General features: G+C 45.9%; 1 protein-coding gene across 4 annotated transcripts in view; it reads right to left on the bottom strand.

Annotated features, from left to right (window-relative positions):
- The window catches only part of LOC103882502, a 186,387-nt gene that overhangs the window by 123,076 nt on the left and 42,241 nt on the right, over nucleotides 1-21,070 (bottom strand). The gene's annotated exons all lie outside the window — the stretch shown is intronic.

The following is a 21,070-nucleotide window of genomic DNA, read 5'->3' as shown; positions in this document are numbered from 1 at the left end:
CACCTACAATCCCAGCTACTCGGAGGCTAAGCAGATGAGCAGGTGAATCACTTGAATTCGGGAGGTGGAGGTTGCAGTGAGCTGGGATCACAGCCACTGTTTTGGGAAGCCAAGGCAGGCAGACCACTTGAGCACAGGAGTTCAAGACCAGCCTGGGCAACGTGGTGAAATCCCATCTCTCTACACACACACACACACAAATTATCCGGGTGTGGTGGCACATGCCTGTAGTCCCAATTACTTGGGAGGGTAAGGTGGGAGGATCACTTAAGCCTGGAAGGCTGAGCTTGCAGTAAGCTGAGATTGCAAGATCCTGCCACTGCACTTCAATCTGGGTGACACAGCAAGAACTTGTCTCATAAAAAGCAAAAAAAAAAAAAAAAAAAAAAAGTGATTCATCAGTATATGACACAACATAAGTATTACAGAATTAAGTATGTAATATACAATTAAGTATATATTGTCAGGAATTATAAGTAATGTCTGATACACGGCGATGATTGTCATTTATCTTTTTCTCAGTTTTTTTTTTTTTTTTTTTTTTTTTTAACTCTCATCAAGGATATGGGACAGGGAGGTAAGGTAGCTCTCTATAAAGATTCTCTGAAAAATGCAGTTCATGTCGTAGCTCCTCAGATATGGGTGCAATTAGTTTCTGAACACAGCCTCACTGTCCTAAAGGTTTCTGGGGAGAGTTTTTAGGGGCAAGTGTTCACAATTTCTGTAGTTTTAGAATAGAAACTGCTATCATTGCAGTGGCTGTAAGCCCGCTTTCTAAATCAGTCCTTACAGAGAAACCTGCAGGTTTATTAAGGGCTTGCCATGTTGAATTGCCTGCTTTTTGTCACATGGAAAGCTGGGAGTCTCCTTTCTTTGGAGGAACCCCAGGGCCTGAGGGGGAGAAAGCTTCTCCTGGGGCCAAAGTAGCCAGGGTCTGATAAAAAGGAGTTCACTCCTCCATCCTCCAAGTAGTCATAAGCAGAGTTCAGATCTAGCTCTGCCACTTCCTAAGGAAACTGGAAAACCTGAACAAGCTAATCATCCCCTCTGAACTCATTTTCCCATCTGAAAAATGGGTTTGGTATGACCTGTCTTAAAGGGTTGTTTTAAGAACCAGAGATCATATGTAATATAAATATATGACACATGTAAACATATGACACAATATGCTTGGCACACTGCACACACTTAATAAACAATGACATTTGGTATCCAGATTGGAATGGTGTGTGATCATTCCTAGAGCAGAAAGGAGAGTTTCTTCATGTGAGTACTAGGAGGTCTTGATCTATACTGGCCTGGAAATGAGGAAACCTGGAGGAAATTCCAGCTCTGCCTCTGACTTGTGTGACTTTTCCCAGGTCGCTTTTCCAGCCTGAGTCTCAGAATCTCATCTGCAAATGAAGTGACTGGACAAATGGCACTCAGAGGCTGTAATGTGTGTGGGTCTGGTGCCTAGAATTCTGTTCCTGGGCTTCTTGAGTCACAGTAACATGGTCAAAAATATGTAGAGCACTTGAACCCAAGACCCAGCCATTTCACACTCAGATCCTCACCCAGCAGAAAAGTGTGCATGAGCTCAACAGTGTGTGCAGCAGCATTCATTGCAGTGCTATCGTAAAAAACGAAAGCCAGAAACCACGGAGATGTGAAGCAACGTGAGAGTACATAAACAGATTGTGCTGTACTTGCACAACCGAGTGCCACATAGCACCGAGAATGAACGAACGATGCTGTACACTACCTAGTGGATGAATCACAGAAACGTAACTGTGGATGAAAGAAGATAGACATAAAAGCATACAGCCTGGGCCGGGCGCGGTGGCTCACGCCTGTAATCCCAGCACTTTGGGAGGCCGAGGCGGGCGGATCACGAGGTCAGGAGATCGAGACCATCCTGGCTGACACGGTGAAACCCCGTCTCTACTAAAAACACAAAAAATTAGCCGGGCGTGGTGGTGTTCACCTGTAGTCCCAGCTACCTGGGAGGCTGAGGCAGGAGAATTGCTTGAACCCGGGAGGCGGAGCTTGCAGTGAGCTGAGATCGCACTCCAGTCTGCCTGTTTCATTCCATTTATGTAAAGTTGAAAACCAGACAAAACTAATCCATGATGTTAGAAATCAAGACGGGAGGTCTCATCAGGGTTGTTTCTGAAAGAGACAAGGGCGCTGGTAAGGTGCTGTTTATTGATGTGGGAATAGGCCTCGCACATGTTTCCTTTGAAAACAGAGAGTTATGCACTTAAAACTGTATGGTTATACATATATCAATATGTTATAATTTGATTAAAAAGTTTACGTAAAAAGTATACATAGAACCACTTGTGGTTTCCTGGGTACACAATTTTTATTTCCTTCTATGTGCCAGACACTGTCCCGGGGGAGGGGTTGGCTGTGAATACAGACAAATAAGAAGGCAAACATCTGCCCTCAAGGAGATCGCAGCCTGGAGGGAAGGCTAATGAGGAAATAAAAATGACAAGTGATCTGGTGACACGATAAACTGCAGATCGGAGCAGATTATGGTGGGAACCCAGAGGAACAGAGGCGGCGACATTAGGTCTTAAAGATTGGGCAGGACAAAGAGAGCAAGAGTGCTCCACACAACCACGTGTGCAAATGCAGACTTGAGATGGGGCAGCAGGGGTTAAGAAAGGGCAAGAGTTGAGGGCAGGGAGATAGAACCTGGAGCTGAGGTCCGTAAACTCTGCCACGCAGGGCACCATGCAGAGCCACGGAGGGGTCTTTGGGCAGCTGTGACCTTCCAAAAAACCCCCATCACATCAACCTACTTACTTTTATCTCCCAGTCTTATACAGAGTCTCCCTCTCCCAGCAAAGGCCACCTCCTCCACTCCTCTGCTCAATCCCATCCCTCTAGCCATGCTCCCCCTCTCTCCTGGACCTCTCCACTGCATATAAACATAGGCAATGGTTTCTCCTGTCCCCCACTCACCAAAAAAGCTTTCCGCCTCATTTCCCCCACCAGCTACCACTTCGCTTCTCTCTCTTTATGGCAAAACTCCTAAAAACGTTAGGAATTCTGGTCCCTTCCAATTTCCATTCTCCCATTCTCCATTACACTCACTTCAACTGCGTTTTCACCCCTGCAACACCACCGAAACAACGGCCTCTGCTTTGCGAAGGTCATTCTTTGCCACTGGCTAACTGCATTTGTCAGTTCTCCGGTGTACACCTTGCTAGACCTATCAGCAGCCCTTGACCTGGTTAATGACTTCCTCCTCCTCTAAGCACTTCTTTTTTTGGGTCTAGGATACCAGGGCTCTCTGCAAGCTTTCCTCCAACCTTTCCTCCTATTCTTTCCCAGTCTTTGCTGGTCCCTCCTCCTCTCTGGATCTCTTTATTTTGAAGTTACCCCAAAGCTCAGTCTTTGGACATCTTCTCTATCCACTCCTGTTATCTCGGGGATCTCATGCAGTTTCTTGCTTTTTAATTCCATCTATAAGCTGTTGAATCCCAAATGTTTATATCTGACACATATACCCCCCTGATTTTCAGATACATATGTCCAACTGCTCGCCTGACACTTCCACTTGGATCACTAAAGTCATCTCAGACTTCACGTGTTCAAACTTGAACTCATCCGTGGGGCATGGTGGGGCATGCCTGTAATCCCAGTGCTATCGGGCGCGGAGGCTGGGGGCGGGGGCGGTCCTTGCTCCCAGAGCTCCCAAGATGGCGGTGGGCCACTTCCAAGATGGTGGCAAGCCTTGCGTTCTCTGACCTGGGGTTCTTGGCCCCACGGATTCTAAGGAATGGAATCTTGGGCCATGTGGTGAGTGTTATAGCTCTATTAGAAGCCGTGGGTCATGGAAGAGAACCGTGGAACCCAGTGACTAGTGTTCAGCTTGATTAGGATGAACCCAGATACTCAGCCCTGCAGCAACAATGGCGAGCCTTTAGCCTGATCAGGAGCGGCAATGTGCGCGCCTCGCTGGATCAGGAGCACAGCAGACAACCTGCTGGATCCAGAGGGATGGAAGTCAGCAGTGGGTCTGCCAGGGCGGCAAACAGCAGTGGTGCAGGGCCAGCCAAAGCTCAGCTCCAGGCGTAACAAACACAGACCAGAAGATCGTGCAGTTGCAAGATTATTTAATAGAGCGAAATAGAGTGAAAACAGAGCTCCCATACAAAGGGAGGGGACCCCAAGGGGGTTGCCATTGCTGGCTCGAATGCCTGGGTTTATATCCCGATCATTGTCCCTCCTGTTTTGCTCTCAGGCAATAGATGATTGGCTATTTCTTTACCTCCTGTTTTTGCCTAATTAGCATTTTAGTGAACTCTCTTTACTATCGGATTGGTCAGGTGTGAGCTAAGTTGCAAGCCCTGTGTTTAAAGGTGGATGTAGTCACCTTCCCAGCTAGGCTCAGGGATTCTTAGCCTAGGAAATCCAGCTAGTCCTGTCTCTCACCAGCAGTTGGGGAGGCCGAGGCGGGTAGATCACCTGAGGTCAGGAGTTCGAGACAAGCCTGGCGAACATGGTGAAACCCCATCTCTACTAAAAATACAAAAAATCAACCAGGTGTGGTGGTGCATGCCTGTAATCCCAGCTACTCGGGAGGCTGTGGCAGGAGAATCGCTCGAACCTGGGAGGTAGAGGTCTCAGTGAGCCAAGACTGTGCCACTGAACTCCAGCCTGGGCAACAGAGCAAGACTCCATCTCAAAAAACAAACAAACAAACAAACAAAAAACTGAACTCATGAGCTGTCCCTAAAACTCATTCCTCCCAGTCTTTGTCATCTCAGGAATTGTAACTTCATCCTTCCAGTTCCTCAGGCCAAAGTGGTCACCCTTGACTCCTCTCATCTGTTTCATTCAGTCAATAAATCCTGTGACCTTTACCTTCAAGTTATCGAAAATCTGACCACATCTCCACCTCCAGGGCCACCACCTCATCCAAATCACTGTCAACTCTCACCTGGATTCCTGCAGTAGCCCTTCCAGTGGTCTGTCTGCTTCCACCTTTACCCCCTACTCCCAACGCAGCAGCCAGAGTGACCTCGTTATGAGATGAGCCAGACCAGGCTACTCTGCTCTCAAAACCTTCCGATCTATTTCCCATTTCACTCAGGTCTGACACTGGCTTCCAGGCCCTCTGTGACCTTGCTCTCGTCACCTCTCTCACCTTGGCTTCCCATCTGCCCTTGTCCAAACATACCAACCTCCTGGCTCATCCTCAAGTGGAGACCAGACAGGCTCTGACCTCAGGGCCTTTGCACTCTTCCCCCTTAAATCAGCAAGGCTCACTGTCTGAACTCCTTCAAGACTTTACTCAAATGTCCCTTCTCAGCGAGGCCCTCCTTCACCACCCTATTTAAAACCACAGCCACTCTCCCAACAGAACTCCCTAACCCCCTTCCTTGCTTTATGTTTCTCCATAGCACCGCTCACCCTTCTGACATGCTCTCTATTTTACTGCCTTATCTTGTTTACTGTCTGTCTTCCCTCCCTCCACAACAAGATAAGTTCCATGTGGGCAGGAATCCTGACTGTTTGGGCCATTGCTATACCCTCAGGATCTAGAACAGAGTCTGGTGCATACAAAGGAATGGGAGAGGTACAATCAAACCCTGCATTTGGAAAGATCATCTTGTGACTGAGGAGTGGATAAATTAATGTGGGAAAGATTGATAGCAGCTAGAAGGCTGTTTCAGTGGTATAGATGATATGCAATGAGATTTGAACTAGAAAGTGGGAGTGAAGATTAAGAGAAGAGAGTCAAGAAATATGCAGGAAGCAATTTTTTGGGGGGGGGCCGGGAAGAAGTCTTGCTCTGTTGCCCAGTCTGGAGTGCAGTGGGGCAACCTCAGTTGACTGCAACCTCTACCTCCTGGGTTCAAGCGATTCTCCTGCCTCAGGCTCCTGAGTAGCTGGGATTACAGGCGTCCTCCACCAGCTAATTTCTGTATTTTTAGTAGAAACGGGGTTTCACTATGTTGGCCAGGCTAGTCTCGAACTCCTGACCTCAGGTGATCCACCCACCTCGGCCTCCCAAAGTGCTGGGATTACAGGCGTGAGACACCGCACCCGGCTGCAAATGTAAGTTATGAGTAATAGATTAAAGTGAGGGAGAGGGAATCATCTAGCATTACCTCTGAATTTCTGGCTTGGAGGCCTGAGGGAATGATAGAGCCACCATTAACTGGAATTGGGAAGAGAGAAGGGAAGAAGGATTAGCCCATGAGTGGGGATAAACATGGGCTAATTCTATGCCTCTATCACCCAAATCACATGCACACATGCATGCACATGCACACACACACCCACATGCAAACACACACCCACACACATCCATATAACGCACATTAAAATAAATGACCAGTCTCAAAATCTATGTCCCACCTGCCTAAGGCTCCAACCCCAGCAGAGCCATTCCACAGACATCTGAATCCAAAATTCCCTCATTCAGTACTTGCCTATGCAAATTAGAGCTTCATTTCAAAGTAACTGCCACACCCTCCAGATGGCCAGATTCTCTATTACTTTTTCTTTAAAGTAACAGCCTATTCAAACCTGGTTTATTCAGCATCGCTTTGCCAGGCCTTTGCATTCTGCATGAACAAAGGTTTATGATATTTCCTTCCAGCCCTCTTTGAATTACTCACTAGCCTATTCAGCTTAGCAAACATTTGCTTCTGTTTCATATGGACTTTGGGCCACTAGACTGTACAGGGTTCAGCTTTGTTCATGACATACAATGAAATTTTCAATCACTCAGTCTCATGATGCCTTGGGACTCCTAAATATCTAAGTCAGGGATTTGTGACCTTTGGTACTTATGGTTTTTAATGGGTGACGATAATGATTGTATATAATTGTGCTTATTCCTAGAGGCTTTTCACAAAGTTATTGTAATTTATTTGGGGACGATGGCTATTGGTCATGAATTAAATTAGATTTCTTAGTATGAAGGCAAGGTGGCCACATGTGGTCTTGACGGTGGTGGCCCACGGCACAAGGGCCCATGTCACGGGGTGAGTGGGAAATGAAAACCAACCCAGGTCTGCTTGCCAAGCTGTGCTCCCATAGGGCTATCACCTAGAAGAGGTCTGTTTTTCAAATTCCCACAAAGGTGTGGTATGCGCTGCTGCTGACCGTGCATCATGCTGCTGAGTGGTGGGATATAAGAGGGGATGGAACAGGCGTGTCATGCGCAGCTTTCCAAGGGCCAATGAGCACAAGCCTGGACATGGATGATGGACATTGACCATTATTCTTTGAAACAGCTTGGCTTCTCGTGCCATGTTCTTAAACACCTCACAAACAGCAAAATTCTTCATGATGAATGAATAAAAATGAATAAATGGCCATAGAGAGTGATTGTACTAAATTCTTCACCTTCTTTGGGAACCTTTCTTTTTTTTTTTTTTTGAGACGGAGTCTTGCTCTGTCGCCCAGGCTGGAGTGCAGTGGCGCAATCTCGGCTCACTGCAAGCTCCGCCTCCCAGGTTCATGCCATTCTCCTGCCTCAGCCTCCCGAGTAGCTGGGACTACAGGTGCCCGCCACTGCGCCCGGCTAATTTTTTCTATTTTTTAGTAGAGACGGGGTTTCACCATGGTCTCGATCTCCTGACCTTGTGATCCACCCGCCTCGGCCTCCCAAAGTGCTGGGATTACAGGCGTGAGCCACCGCGCCCGGCCAAAACTTACTTGAGCCTTTCCAGTTATTCTCTTCTTTTTTTTTTTTTGAGACGGAGTCTCGCTCTGTCGCCCAGGCTGGAGTGCAGTGGCCGGATCTCAGCTCACTGCAAGCTCCGCCTCCCGGGTTCACACCATTCTCCTGCCTCAGCCTCCCAAGTAGCTGGGACTACAGGCGCCCGCCACCTCGCCCGGCTAGTTTTTTGTATTTTTTAGTAGAGACGGGGTTTCACTGTGTTAGCCAGGATGGTCTTGATCTCCTGACCTCGTGATCCGCCCGTCTCGGCCTCCCAAAGTGCTGGGATTACAGGCTTGAGCCACCGCGCCCGGCGGGAACCTTTCAATTGGGGCTTTTAGCCACAGGTCACCTGGCTTTGTACCACACACTGAATTTCTTGGTGCACATAGTTGCTTAGAAAATAAGTGGCACTTCCTTTGACTAGGACAAGGCCAATTGGCCAACCAAGAGCTCTTGTCTTCCAACAAAAGGATCTAAGAAGATCATCATAACTGCCTGGCATTCTTGCTTCCATTCTCTCCTCCATGTGCTCAGAGACACTGTTGATCAATCTTAGTACCCTCTCCCTTTAAACGTGGATTTGGCCTCAGGACTATCTTCAACCCAGTAGCCCAAGTGGTCGCTACCATCAGCTTTGGCAAACACTTTTAACCCTAATTGACGTCCCTTGTCTGGTCCTTACCAAGTATTTGGAGTCGAACATACATACTCAGAAACAAAAAAGATATGCTAGCAGTGATACTATATCACGAAGATTAAGCTCAAAACACAGCCACTTGCTTCAGCGTGGTAGATGTTTCCACTCCACACTCATCCCTTCCTTAACCTATGTCCACATAGCACCTAATAGTTCAGGCAAGAATAGGCAATTCCCACTTTCTTACCAGTGGATATTCCTGAAAACCACATAATAAGTGGATTGTATTTTCTTTTCTTTTCTTTTGTTTTTTTTGAGACAGAGTCTCCCTCTATTGCCCAGGCTGGAGTGCAGTGGCACAATCTCGGCTCACTGCAACCTCCGCCTCCTGGGTTCAAGCGATCCTCCTGCCTCAGCCTTCCAAGTACCTGGGACTGCAGGTGCACACCACCATGCCTCATTAGTTTTGGTTTTGTTTATTTTGTTTTGTTTTGTTTTTTGTATTTTTAGTAGAAACGGGGTTTCACCATATTGGCCAGGGTAGTCTGGAACTCCTGACCTCGTGATCCGCCCACCTCAGCCTCCCAAAGTGCTGGGATTACAGGCTGTATTTTCTTGTAATAACAATAAGATAACTGGATGTTTTGTTTCTGATTAAGAAGTTGGCAGCAAATAAATCACAAAGGTGGTCAGCAGTATGTCACACCAGCAAAGTTATCTACTGACAGCCCCTCAGCGTTAAAGTGTGAAACGTTAAAGTCCCTTCAACTGGCCTAATCCATGTAGACAGTGGCCTGCACTATGTATGTGGCTTAGTCAGTGTAGTGCTCACGTGCCACGTAAGAGTGCCCAACTCTCCCGAATCACCAGTTTAGCCCATCTAAAACAAATCCAGGAACTTCAGTAAATGGTCATTAACTATTTAATTTAAAAGAATTCGATTTGCCTTCTTAGGAATTAAGAAAGCTTTGGGGGATACTTTAGATGATCCAGGCTTCTTTGGAGAAGAAAAGAGGTTGCCAAGAAATATCTGAACTATGGCTTTCTCTGTGACTTAAAGAGACAACATTGGCCGATGTTTCTTGAAGACTGCTCTGTGCCAGGCATTGTGCCGAGGGCTCCAACAAAGAAAACCATCCGAACTCACTCCACGGAACTCAGTGCCACGTTTGGTGCGACCGCGCTTTCCAAAACAGCTGCTGCATTATTTAAATACTGGAGGAGCTCACTACAGAGTTTAACTGCATCGTGAATGTCGCCTTTTGTTTATATTTTTCTCTCTCTTTGATATATATTTTAATGTCTTTACTAATTTTCCTTAATTTACTTTAGACATTTGAAATATTCTTTCCAAGGACCTGGAATCTAGAGGTACTTCTGTCAGTGCTTCTTAGTCCTGATTGTACATTAGAATCACCTAGGGGTGCTTTAAAGCTCCTGATACCAGGTGGCACACCCCACACTAGTTACATCGGTGCCTTGGGGGTGGGACCCAGACATTGGTAATTTTTAAAGCTCCCCAGAAGTAGCTTCCAATGTGCCAGGTTGAACACCACTGCCACTCCTTTCCCTAAGTAGAAGCAGGCAGGCGTCCCTCCTGGCTGCTCAGTAAACACTTGTCATGCCAGAAGCAAAGCTCTCAGTGCTATTCTATTGAGTCAGCTCGGATCTCCAGGAAGAGCAGCCGTTTTTCCCAACTAAAAGTGATTCTAGTTCCCAGATCAGCTAATATGGAAATCAGGTAACAAAAGAAAAGCCTTCGTGGATGTTGCCTATTCTTGACTTCCAAAAGCCGCCACACTCTGTTTGGGCTCCGTTTTCTCGGCACTTGATGAAACGTGAGACTGCCTGGACAACAAGCACGTCACCCACATCAAGGCCTCACTCTCAAGGTCTCAGAAAGAAAATCTGGGATAAGTGTGAGTCCAGATTCCATTCCAGATTCCCTTATGTGTTAGTTTCTAGGGCTGCTATAACAAAGTACCACAAACTTGGTGCCTGAAAACAACAGAAATCTGTTCATTTCCGAAATCTATTCAGTTCTGGAGGCTGGAAGTCCAAAATCAAGGTGTCGGCAGGGCGATGCCACCTCTGAAGGCTCTAGGGGAGAATCCTTTCCCTGGCTCTTCCCAGCTTCTGGTGGTGGCCACGGATCCTTGTCCCCTCTGGGCTTTTAGCTGCGTCACTCCAGTCTCTGCCTGTGTTGTCACATGGCCTTTTTCCCTGTGTCTCTGTGTCTCTCTCTCCTTATGAGGACACCAAGCTTTGCATTTAGGGTCTACCCTAATCCTATATCACCTCATCTTCACTTGATTGCATATGTAAAGGCCCTATTTCCAAGGAAGGTCACATTCACAGCTGCCAGGAGGATATGGATCTTGTGGGGACATATTCAACCCAGTACACCTCATAAACCACCTGCAGGGATTCTTAACCTCCATCCCTGGGAGGCAGATCATGGAGACATTTATACCTGTCTATCTGGTCATCTATTTAGATACGTAATCCTTCTCTAGAATACCAGAAAGAAAGCCACCTGCCCATAGTCAAAAGAAAATGACATAGCTAATTAGGTTGTCTTTTTTAATGTTTTTAAGACCAAGAGAGATGAAAAAGACCCTATGCTTGTGGGGTTGTTGTGTTTTTTTCAGACTTTATTCCACATTTTTAACATTAAGCTCATTTTATGCCTGTTTAGAAACAGCAAACATAGTATTTAAAGTGTAATCAGCCAGACAGGGTGGCTCACACCTGTAATCCCAGCACTTTGAGAGGCCAAGGCAGGCGGATCCACTTGAGGCCAGGGGTTCAAGACTAGACTAGACAACATGGTGAAACATTGTCTCTACTACAACTACGAAAATCAGCTGGGGATGGTAGTGCACACCTGTGATCCCAGCTACTCGGAAGGCTGAGGCAGGAGAATCACTGGAACCGGGGAGGCAGAGGTTGCAGTGAGCTGAGATTGCACCACTGCACTCCAGCCTGGGAGACAGAGCAAGACTCCATCTCTAAATAAATAAATAAATGTAATCAACTAATATTTTTCTCCTAAAGAAGCTTGATAGATTATCTCACATACACGTACACACACACACACACACACACAGAGAACTGAAAATTCCTTCTTTTATTTTTCCAATTTAGCATTGTAACTTAACATTTGTAACTATTAATTTAGATGGTCCCAGGAAGCACAAAAAGGAGCCCAGGCTGATGGTCCAATTCTGTAGGAATTCCTACGAGATGATCATTTAACACCAGTCACTCTCACTTCTTCACAACTTTCTTGTACAAAATCCGAGACAGGTTTTAGGCAGGTCTATTGCTTGTGTTACTCTTCAGACCCAGGCCCTAGGTGTATTTGCAAAATTAAGCCATGCTAGGCTTTGAGGAATAAGAAGAGGCATTTTTTTTAAACTCCCCGAGTCCCTGGGGTCCCTGGGCTGACCTAGAGGTTTGGGTTGGGAAATTCACTATTCCCATTTCCATTTTTTCCTGTCATTTAAGCTGTTTCCTTGGAGATGTCACAGCCCATCCGTGCTTCCTTCTGTGAAATGAGGCCTGTGACCATTGGCTGTGTACCATTAGGGGAGCTAGAGGAGCAGCCAGGAGATGTGAACTCATTCTCACCCTCGAGTCACACTGACTCTGCGCCTAGAAAGGCAGCAGGCAGTAGTAGCAGATCAAGCATGGAAGGCAACGAGGAGCTGAAAACAAAGATATCGCTCTGGAGTTGGACTGCCTAGGTTCAAATCTTAGATTCATTCCGGAGAGACAAGATAGTAACTTCTCTAAGCTGTTTGCTCATCTGTAAAATGAGGTTCACAGTGCCTGCCGCGTAGAGTTACACAGAAGTACTGCGACAGTGAAGGTCGCAAGTGCCTGGCACATAGTAGGCATTCGGTGAGGCTAGGCCTCATTAACAGGAGTTCCAACTCTGCTGAATGTTCATGGTTGCCTGGATCAGACTCTTAAGAAGGCATGTTCAGGCTTAATGGGAAGGAATGTCCTGATAGATTACTGATGTCTGCCCTGGGTGGTTTCACTGAAGTCACATATTTGCCATTTCTGCAGGCACCATATTGAATCATATTTTTCTTCCCAAGACCCCCTTCCAAGCCCCTTGTATGGTAGACACACCTTTGCATGGTAGACATGCCTGACAGCAATAACTTCTTAAGCATACACAGAGAATGGGTCTGTATGGCAGACACACTTAAATATGTGTTCAGAGTTCTGAGTGTGGCCAACCCAGAGAGTCATTCCTTACCTATGAGGAACATCTGAGCCCCCGGCCGTCCAGTGGAATGTGGACCACACAGGGGACCGAAGCTCTTTGTTTTGGGTTAAATGGAGGTTGCCAGGTGGAGGTCAGTCGGGGGAGCACATGAGGTGAAAATGTTGCGTAAACTGCCTGCTTCCTGGAGGCAGTGGCCGTTCTGTTCCGCCTGCCGCAACTGCGCCCCCCTGTGTGTAATTCCCCCTGGTAAAACCATGTGTCTCATTCGCTGGTGCTGGGTCTCTTTTTTGGCTTGTCAAGCCCAGTGCTGTCCCTGTTGATGTTAACAGGGGTCCAGTATAACAGTATCCCCTTTTGTAAATCCTTGCTCTGAAACTCACCACATCGATGTGCCACCCTGAAGCGAAAACCTAGAGGGTCCAAAGCTGAGCAACTAGTAGAGAGGAGAGAGCCACAGCTAGTCCCAGCTTCTCTGACAACTCAGTCATAACCCTGAGCAGAAGCCAGCCCCTCTCTGATCCTCAGCTCCCTTATCCTTAAAACAGCAATGATCACCTCAGCTATGGGGTTCTGAAGCTCACATGGTGTAAGACATCAGAACATGCTATATAAAAAGTTGTTTTGCAGGAGTAGGGAAGCAAAGAATGAAATTGTACCAACCTAGCAAAAGTCTAACCAAATATCAAAATATATGTGGTCAGTTACACTCAATTTGTCAGTATCTTCCCCAAATTTCAGCCAAACTTCCTTCGTACTTCTGTTTCTCCTCTCTGTCTAAGATGCCTCTACTCCCATCCTGGGATGAGTATTCAACTGGAAATGAGCCTCTGCTTTACCTTTTGTAACCAGTTCTTAGCCAGAGGCTTGTGGAAACTTCCAGGGTGTCACCACCTTATTTAACTAGAAGTAAGACTTTAGCCATGCTGCTCATTGAAAGCTAAATGCTGTTGAGATAAGTGCGGCTCCAGACCCAACCTCCTAACCTAAGCCTCTAGACCAATGTGAACCAAAGCCAAGAATTCCAAGCACTGCCCTTCCCACCACACCATTTTCAATTGCTACGACCACAGCTATGTGATTTGGGGTCTCTTCCGCTGTCTAGGCTCCTCCGTTAGCCTGGAGCCTGTACCTGGAATAGGGAGAAGCAGCCCAAGAGAGTCTGAGCCTCAGAGGATTGCTACGTCATGCACAGCTGGGGAGCCCACTGAGCCAGGAGGAGCTGCAAAGAGAAGGACATAGCTAAGGTGGAAGATTCCAGAAGGACCCTCAAGCCTATAGTGCCTGCAAGGGCCACAGGCCAGGGGCCACTCAAAATCTTTAGCCACACTCAGCATCAATGGCTTAGGAGACACAAGCCCAAAATAAATAGGAAATATCCCTTAAATACAAATTCTTCACAGTCTAAGATGATGGCTTTATGTAGCTGGGTTTAATTTGGGCTGTTTATTTCAGATCTGTGGTAAGAGTGAGCTCTATAGACAGGCGGGCAGCTACGTCCCAGGGCAAGCAGATCAGAAAGACACATCGGCCCTGGGAGGAAAAGCCAGTTCACCCTTTGAGACAGTCTGGAGGTTACTTCTGTTCTGCCTACCACACAAGTTATCCAAGGTGAAATTAGGGAAGAACTTTATGAAGAACGTGCAAATTATTAAATGTTTTCTTTTTAAACATTTTCTCTTATTTTTTAATAGGGACGGGTTTCATTATGTTAGCCAGGCTGGTCTTGAGTTCCTGGTCTTAAGCAATCCTCCTGTCTGCGCTCCCAAAGTGCTGGGATTACAGGCATGAGCCACCGCACCGGGCGGTGGCTTGGGAAAGAATTTGAGAAACGGAAACAAAGAAGGTGTGATAGCTCCTTCCCATTGTCAGGATGGTGGGGGGAAGCTCCCCAGGAGGGAGGAGCCCAAGAGGAAACTGTGCTGTTTACAGATCAGAGTCTTAGTGTAGACAGTAGGCTCACCTAATGCAATAGAAAGTAAAGAAAATACTATGCCTAGACCACCCCAGGCAGATTGAATGAATCACATTTCCTGACTCTGCGGCTTGGAGAAGAGGTGTTGTTGTTGTTGTTGTTGTTGTTGTTGTTGTTGTTTTAAGCTCCTAGGAGATTCTGAGATTCTGCAAGGTTGAGAACCACTCTTGGAGAATCTTATCCAGAGCTGGAGGCTGGTATTCAGGCTTTTCTGCAGGAATCTGAGAGAGGTAACCTGGAAAGAAGGGCTGGGAGTGAAGGAAGGAGGAGGGAAGGTAGCTTGGTGAGAAGAAAGAAACAACCAGAATCTGAAAGGCCTGCAACACTGAGGGTCAAATTTGACCCGAGGAAAAGGTAAATCAGTGCTTTATGTCTGTGCTAGGCAAACTCAGTCTGCCAGTGCTCAGGCAGACAGTGCGCTTGGAACCATGACAAATGATACATTATGCAACCATGACATCATACCAACCCAGTGAGGCAGGTATGGATGCCCCATTTACCAGAGGAAGACAGGGAGGTCTAGAGAGGTGACATGATTTGCCTAAACTCATCCGGGCACTTGCTGCATGAGCTAAGATTCCAGAGCAGGTCCCCTGGCTCCGGGACTAGACAGGAGCACTGGTGAGGAGGCTCAGTCTGGATTTTCTTGGAATGTTGACATAGACCTGAACTGGACACATTTTTATTAAGAATAAAAAGGACAAGACAGGCAGATTAATGAGTGCCATGACCAGGACTGTGGAGACTTCCATGAACTATCTGAGCACTTAGTAAAACCTGAGGAAGGCAAAATAAAATCAGGATCTCCAGGCCCCAAAGCTTCCTCCACCCCTTCATGGGAGGTGAACAAGAACTTGTAATGTTCATACCTTAGCCCTGGAGTACAAAGGCTGGAGCCAACCAAGGAGGTACTTAGGGCAGGCAGCACACCTTGGAACAAGGTAGTCCAGCACCAAAGCCTTGCTGCTGAGACTTTGAATTCCCGGCAGACCGCAAGTCTGAGAAGTACAGCCAGAAAAGGAAGGGAAAGAGGCACCACATGTTGTGGTTAGCAGGGCTGGGCATGCGCACCCCACAGGTCAGCTCTGGTGCCCAGGTCCCCTCCACGCCCTGTGTCACCACGTCCAGACTCACCCCAGGAGGGCCCACCAGCCCACTCCTCCCCTGCGTCTTCTCCACCCGTCGCATGCACTTTCTGAGTTGATGCCCTACTTTCTATTTTTTAACTTTATTTATTTTTTATTATGGAATATTCCAAGAAGGTAGAGTCTAGAGAATTACATGTACCCACCACGAGACTTTGTCAAGTCTTAACATTCTTTTCCATATTTGCTTCAGATATTTTTTTTAAGACACAAGCCTCACAGATGCCACTGAAGTCTCCATGGACCGCTCCCTCATTTCATTTCCCTCCCTGTGTGCCCCGAGGAGGCAACCGCTCTCGGGAATTCCACGTTTAGTATTCTCACACATGACTTTTTACTTTTACCACATATGTGGACATCCATAAATAATCAATAGTATTTGAGCACATGTTTAACTTAATAGAACCATTGTGAATAAAATTCATATAGTATCAACTAATATAATAAATTATAAGTGAATACATAAACTAATATATTAATAAATTACATTTTATATAACAAATAGATAACATGAAATGTAACAGCAAATAAATATAATATTAATATTAATGGAATCAAATTGTTATTTGCTGTTTTTTTGCTTAGTACTTTTGATGTGGGATTCATCCATGCTAATGGGAGTTCATTTATTCTGGTGTTGTTTCCAATTTTTCACTGTTACAAAAAAAAACGCCATAATGAATGTTCATGCACATGTGTGGGTTTGCCCAGGTGACATATCTAGCGGTGGAATTTCTGGGTTGTGGGGAATGCCTAGCCTCAGCCTTATGACCCATTTTCTTTTCAGTCTCTTTGCCCGTTCTTTGCTATCGCAGGGATCTCCCCAGAGCCAGGATGGAATCAGAAAATGCTACTCACTTCAGAGGTTTTGCCTTGGGCATGTTAAAAATCAATTTTTTTGAGGAAAAAAAAAACCACAATGTAACCGGTTGAAATGGGAGTTGATAATCACAGGCACTCAACCCATGCACGAGGGCCCACTCTGAGTTGGCCTCTGTGTCCGCTTGCGAGCACGAGCCAGGGACCCTGGCCCAGATCTGCTCAAGGAGCCAAGGAAATCAAACTGCTGAGCCTGAAGACTAGATATAATCCCCAGGTGACCCACCAGCTTCGTTTTGGGGCCCAATCTAAAATAGGCAACTGCCCTATCTTTTTTCCCCCTTTTTAAAATACTTAACGACATTTTCCCTGATTTTCAAAGTAACATGTTCTCCTTATACAAATTGTAGGGCCGGACACAGTGGCTCACGCCTGTAATCCCAGCGCTTTGGGAGGCTGAGGCAGACTGATTGCTTGAGGTCAGGAGTTCGAGACCAGCCTGACCAACATGGTGAAACCCTGTCTCCACTAAAAATACAAAAATTAGCCAGGCAGGGCAGCGAGCGCCTGTAATCCCAGTTACTCTGGAGGCTGAGGCAGGATAATTGCTTGAACCAGGAGGCAGAGGTTGCAGTGAGCCGAGATCGCACCACTACACTCCAGCCTGGGCAACAGAGTGAGACTCTGTCTCAAAAAAAAAAATAGAAAGTTTATACAAATATTTTTAAAATTATGTTAATCATCTTAGACAGCACTACTCAGAGACATTCACTATTAACATTTTAGGCTATTTCTTGCCAGTCTTTTTTCTTAGTGTTTTTTCCTTAAATCTGTAATCTACTGTATCCTGATATTTTACCCTAATATGTACATATTTTTCCATACTACTAAAAACACGATAAACATAATTTTAATAAACTGGGATCATTCTTTCACTTAGTTTTCTATTATCTACTTATTTCTATATATTGGACATTCAGGTCATTCCTAATTTTTATTTTATTTATTTATTTATTTATTTATTTTTGAGACAGGGTCTCTTCCTGTCACCCAGGCTGGGGTGCAGTGGCACGATCTCCTCTCACTGCAGCCTTGGCCTCCCTGGGCTCAGGTGATCCTCCCACCTCAGCCTTCCCAGTAGCTGGGACTACAGGTGCACACCACCACACCTAGCTGATTTTTGTATTTCTTGTAAACATGGGGTTTCGCCATGTTGCCCAGGCTGGTCTAATTTTTATTTTTACAGTTAAACTGCAGCGGGTATATTTGGGCGTAAATCTCTGATGGCCTTCCAGGTCCCAGAGAGAGGATTCTCGAAGTGTCATTATCAGAAGGGCAAAAGACGTTTTTAAAGCTTTTGATACTATTACTAAACATGTGTTCTAGAAAGAGGACCATGTTACAGGCCCATCGACAAAGTGTACAGAATATGCCTTCCCTGTCTCCCTCTACCTGTCAGCCAAATGTGATGTCTCTACACTGGGCCTCAGATGTGGAAAGGGAAGCTTTATATAGCCAGCGTGCCCAGCCACAGAATGTCACGTTTGGTGGAGAAGAATGTCTGGCATCCTCCCAAGCCGTGTGTATTAAGTTGCTTCCTTCCACGAGAACTAACAAGACAGCAAAATGGATGAATCATACCGTGGGAAAGTCAGACTCTAAATCCGGGTCCCTGATAGTGAAGACAGTCTAAATAGGCCACTGGGCTGGGCGCCGTGGCTCACGCCTATAATCCTAGCCCTTTGGGAGGCTGAGGTGGGTGGATTGCCTGAGCCCAGGAGTTCCAGACCAGCCTGGACAATGTGGTGAAACCCATCTCTACTAAAATACAAAGAAAATTGGCTGGGGATGGCAGTGTGCATCTGTAGTCCCAGCTACTCGGGAGGCTGAGGCAGGAGAATTGCTAGAACCTGTCTCAAAAACAAACAAAAAAGACACAAAACCTAAAGAGCTGTTGGTCGTGTTTTCTACAGCCCAGAGAAAGCCATTCTGCCATGAGGTTTAAGAGTACAAGAGGCAGACAGCAAAACATATGGGAAATGGAGAATCCAGAGGTATTTGATGGCCTCATTCTAGTTGTTCTAAGCACCTGATTCCCTCAGCACCTTTGTGGAGTTTAGACAATCTACGATTGCTTATCCAACTGTGGTCTGTGGACCAGCGCCCTTTCCCGAATGATGAGTTACTAGTTCGTAGTGAGGTCAGTTCAGAAACTGAGTGCTTAGTCACTTTTAGAATAATTGCTGGGACATCAAGTGAAATTTTGTTTTTCAAGTAATTCATATTTGATTTACCAAAGTCTTGATCTACAATGGATTTGAATAATAACATTGACACTAAAAACTTGGTCCTTCAGCACAGATAGTTTGAGAAACACTTCTGTGAGACGCTGCTGCAGGACTACTGCATGTGGTGTTATAGGCAGTGTACTGCACAACTTTAGGAGATGCAATTCTACATAGATGAAAGAGTGAACAGTTCTCCCACCACCTGAATTGTACAGTGCACAACCTGCCCAACAGTAGACACAGTATCCTTCTGGCAAATTTCTTTTTGTTTTGCTTAAATCGGCCAGAGTATTTTTTTTTTTTTCTGTTGTTGTTGCTTTCAACCTAAGGCAATTTAAATAATACATCTTCTACTGTCCCAGTAGCCTACGGAGTCTCGCTCTGTCACCCAGGCTGGAGTGCAGTGGTGCAGTCTTGGCTCACTGTACCCTCTGCCTCCCATGTTCAAATGATTCTTCTGCCTCAGCCTCCTGAGTAGCTGAAGTTACAGGCTCATATCACCACACCTGGCTAATTTTTGTATTTTTGGCAGAGATGGGGTTTCACCATGTTGGCCAGGCTGGTCTCGAACTCCTGACCTCATGTGATCTGCCTGCATCGGCCTCCCAAAGTGCTGGGATTACAGGTGTGAGCACTGCGCCCAGCCTAGGTTTTGTGTCTTACAGCCTCAACCACCAGAAAAAGAATTATTGGTCCCAAATTCAAAATTTCCAAGGAAGGAACTTAGTGGCTGGGAGGTGGATCACTTTGGCCAAGGGATGGCACACAGAAGAAAACACCAGTTTCCTGGGAGACCACAGGAATGGAGCTGGGAGTAGTTCTTGGAAGAGGGGACGGTGCTATCAGAAAAAGTGGATGTGCACCAGGCGGACTCGGCGGACTAAACAATAGGTTTCCAATTATTGGGTCTACACTTTCCTATATCATAGACTTAAACGCACATGAATACTACTAGTTTCTGAGACTCAATAGTCTTCCAAAAACAGGGTTTGTGGTTAAATAAATGTGGGGGAAACTATAGATTTTATCACTCATAGAGATTCATGAGACATTAGCATATGAAAGGCTCTGACAATTTCTTTTAAAAAGAAACATCTTCAACAATATTTGATCCAGTGTTTCCCAAGCTCATTTGATCATGGAAACCTTTTTTAATGCCATGCCTAGTAACATTCCATGGGATTAGTGTTCTAAGAACATATTTTGGGAAAGCCATTCTAGGTGATAGAGGTTCTCCAGAAAGACGTGAGTCAAATTCTTGAAAATAAGAAAGCAGGCTGGGCATGGTGGCTCGCACCTGTAATCCCAGCACTTTGGGAGGCCGAGGTGAGTGGATCACCTGAGGTCAGGAGTTCAAGACCAGGCTGGCCAACATGGCGAAACTTCTCGTCTCTCACTAGGAAAATACAATCTTACACCAGATCAACTACCTGGATTAGAGGTATAACTAAAGAGCACAGCAAACTGCACGGACATTCAGGAACAGAGCACTAATATAGGTTGGCTATTATATCTGGAAACATAGGTGAATATATAATAAACAGTTTGTTGGTATTACCTTATGATGCATGATAATATAATATCTGCATGTCCAGACTTCATGGCCACTCTGTAGCAGAAGCTATTATTTATATCAAGCAGTTATTAAGTGTCAGGAGGTCCTCTTCTAAATGCTTCACCTGAATTAGCTAATTTAATTCTCACAATGCTATGAGGAGGGTACTGTCATCATTTCCACAGTAATAGGTCAGGAAACCAAGGCACAAAGGGCTTCAGCATCTGGCCCAAGGTCTGCTGTTGGTAAGAGATGAGGCTGAGCCCAGGGAGCCTCGCTCTGGAACCAATACTCTGACATATACACTACGGCCGCCTCTCCAGGTGTCATGAAAGTCTCCTATGCTTTGCTGAATAGCAGTCAAAAAAAAAAAAAAAAAAAAAACAAAAACTGGGATTTAGCATTCTGTATCTTGTATTTTTTTTTTTCCATGGGTGGCATAGGAAAAATCATTGTAATTAACATCTGTACCACTCTTTGTAGCTTGGTTCTCATCACAACCCATTACAGCAAACCAGGCAAGGCCTACAGTTCCATTTCCAGATGAGGAAGCTGAGCCTTTAACAGGATCCCTACCTACCAAATGGCAGAGCCATGTCCTCTGACTTCAGGAGCTTCATGATTTTAACTTATTGCTTGTGTTGGGTTCTGTGGTAGCCAATATCCAAGACGGTCCCGAGTGATCTTTGCCTCTTATGTTCTTTCCTCCCATGCTGAACAGGACTCACTTGTA

This window comes from Papio anubis, chromosome 2, assembly GCF_008728515.1.
Source record: "Papio anubis isolate 15944 chromosome 2, Panubis1.0, whole genome shotgun sequence".
In the NCBI taxonomy this organism is placed as follows: Eukaryota; Metazoa; Chordata; class Mammalia; order Primates; family Cercopithecidae; genus Papio; species Papio anubis.
This window is presented reverse-complemented; position numbering and strand designations above follow the sequence as displayed.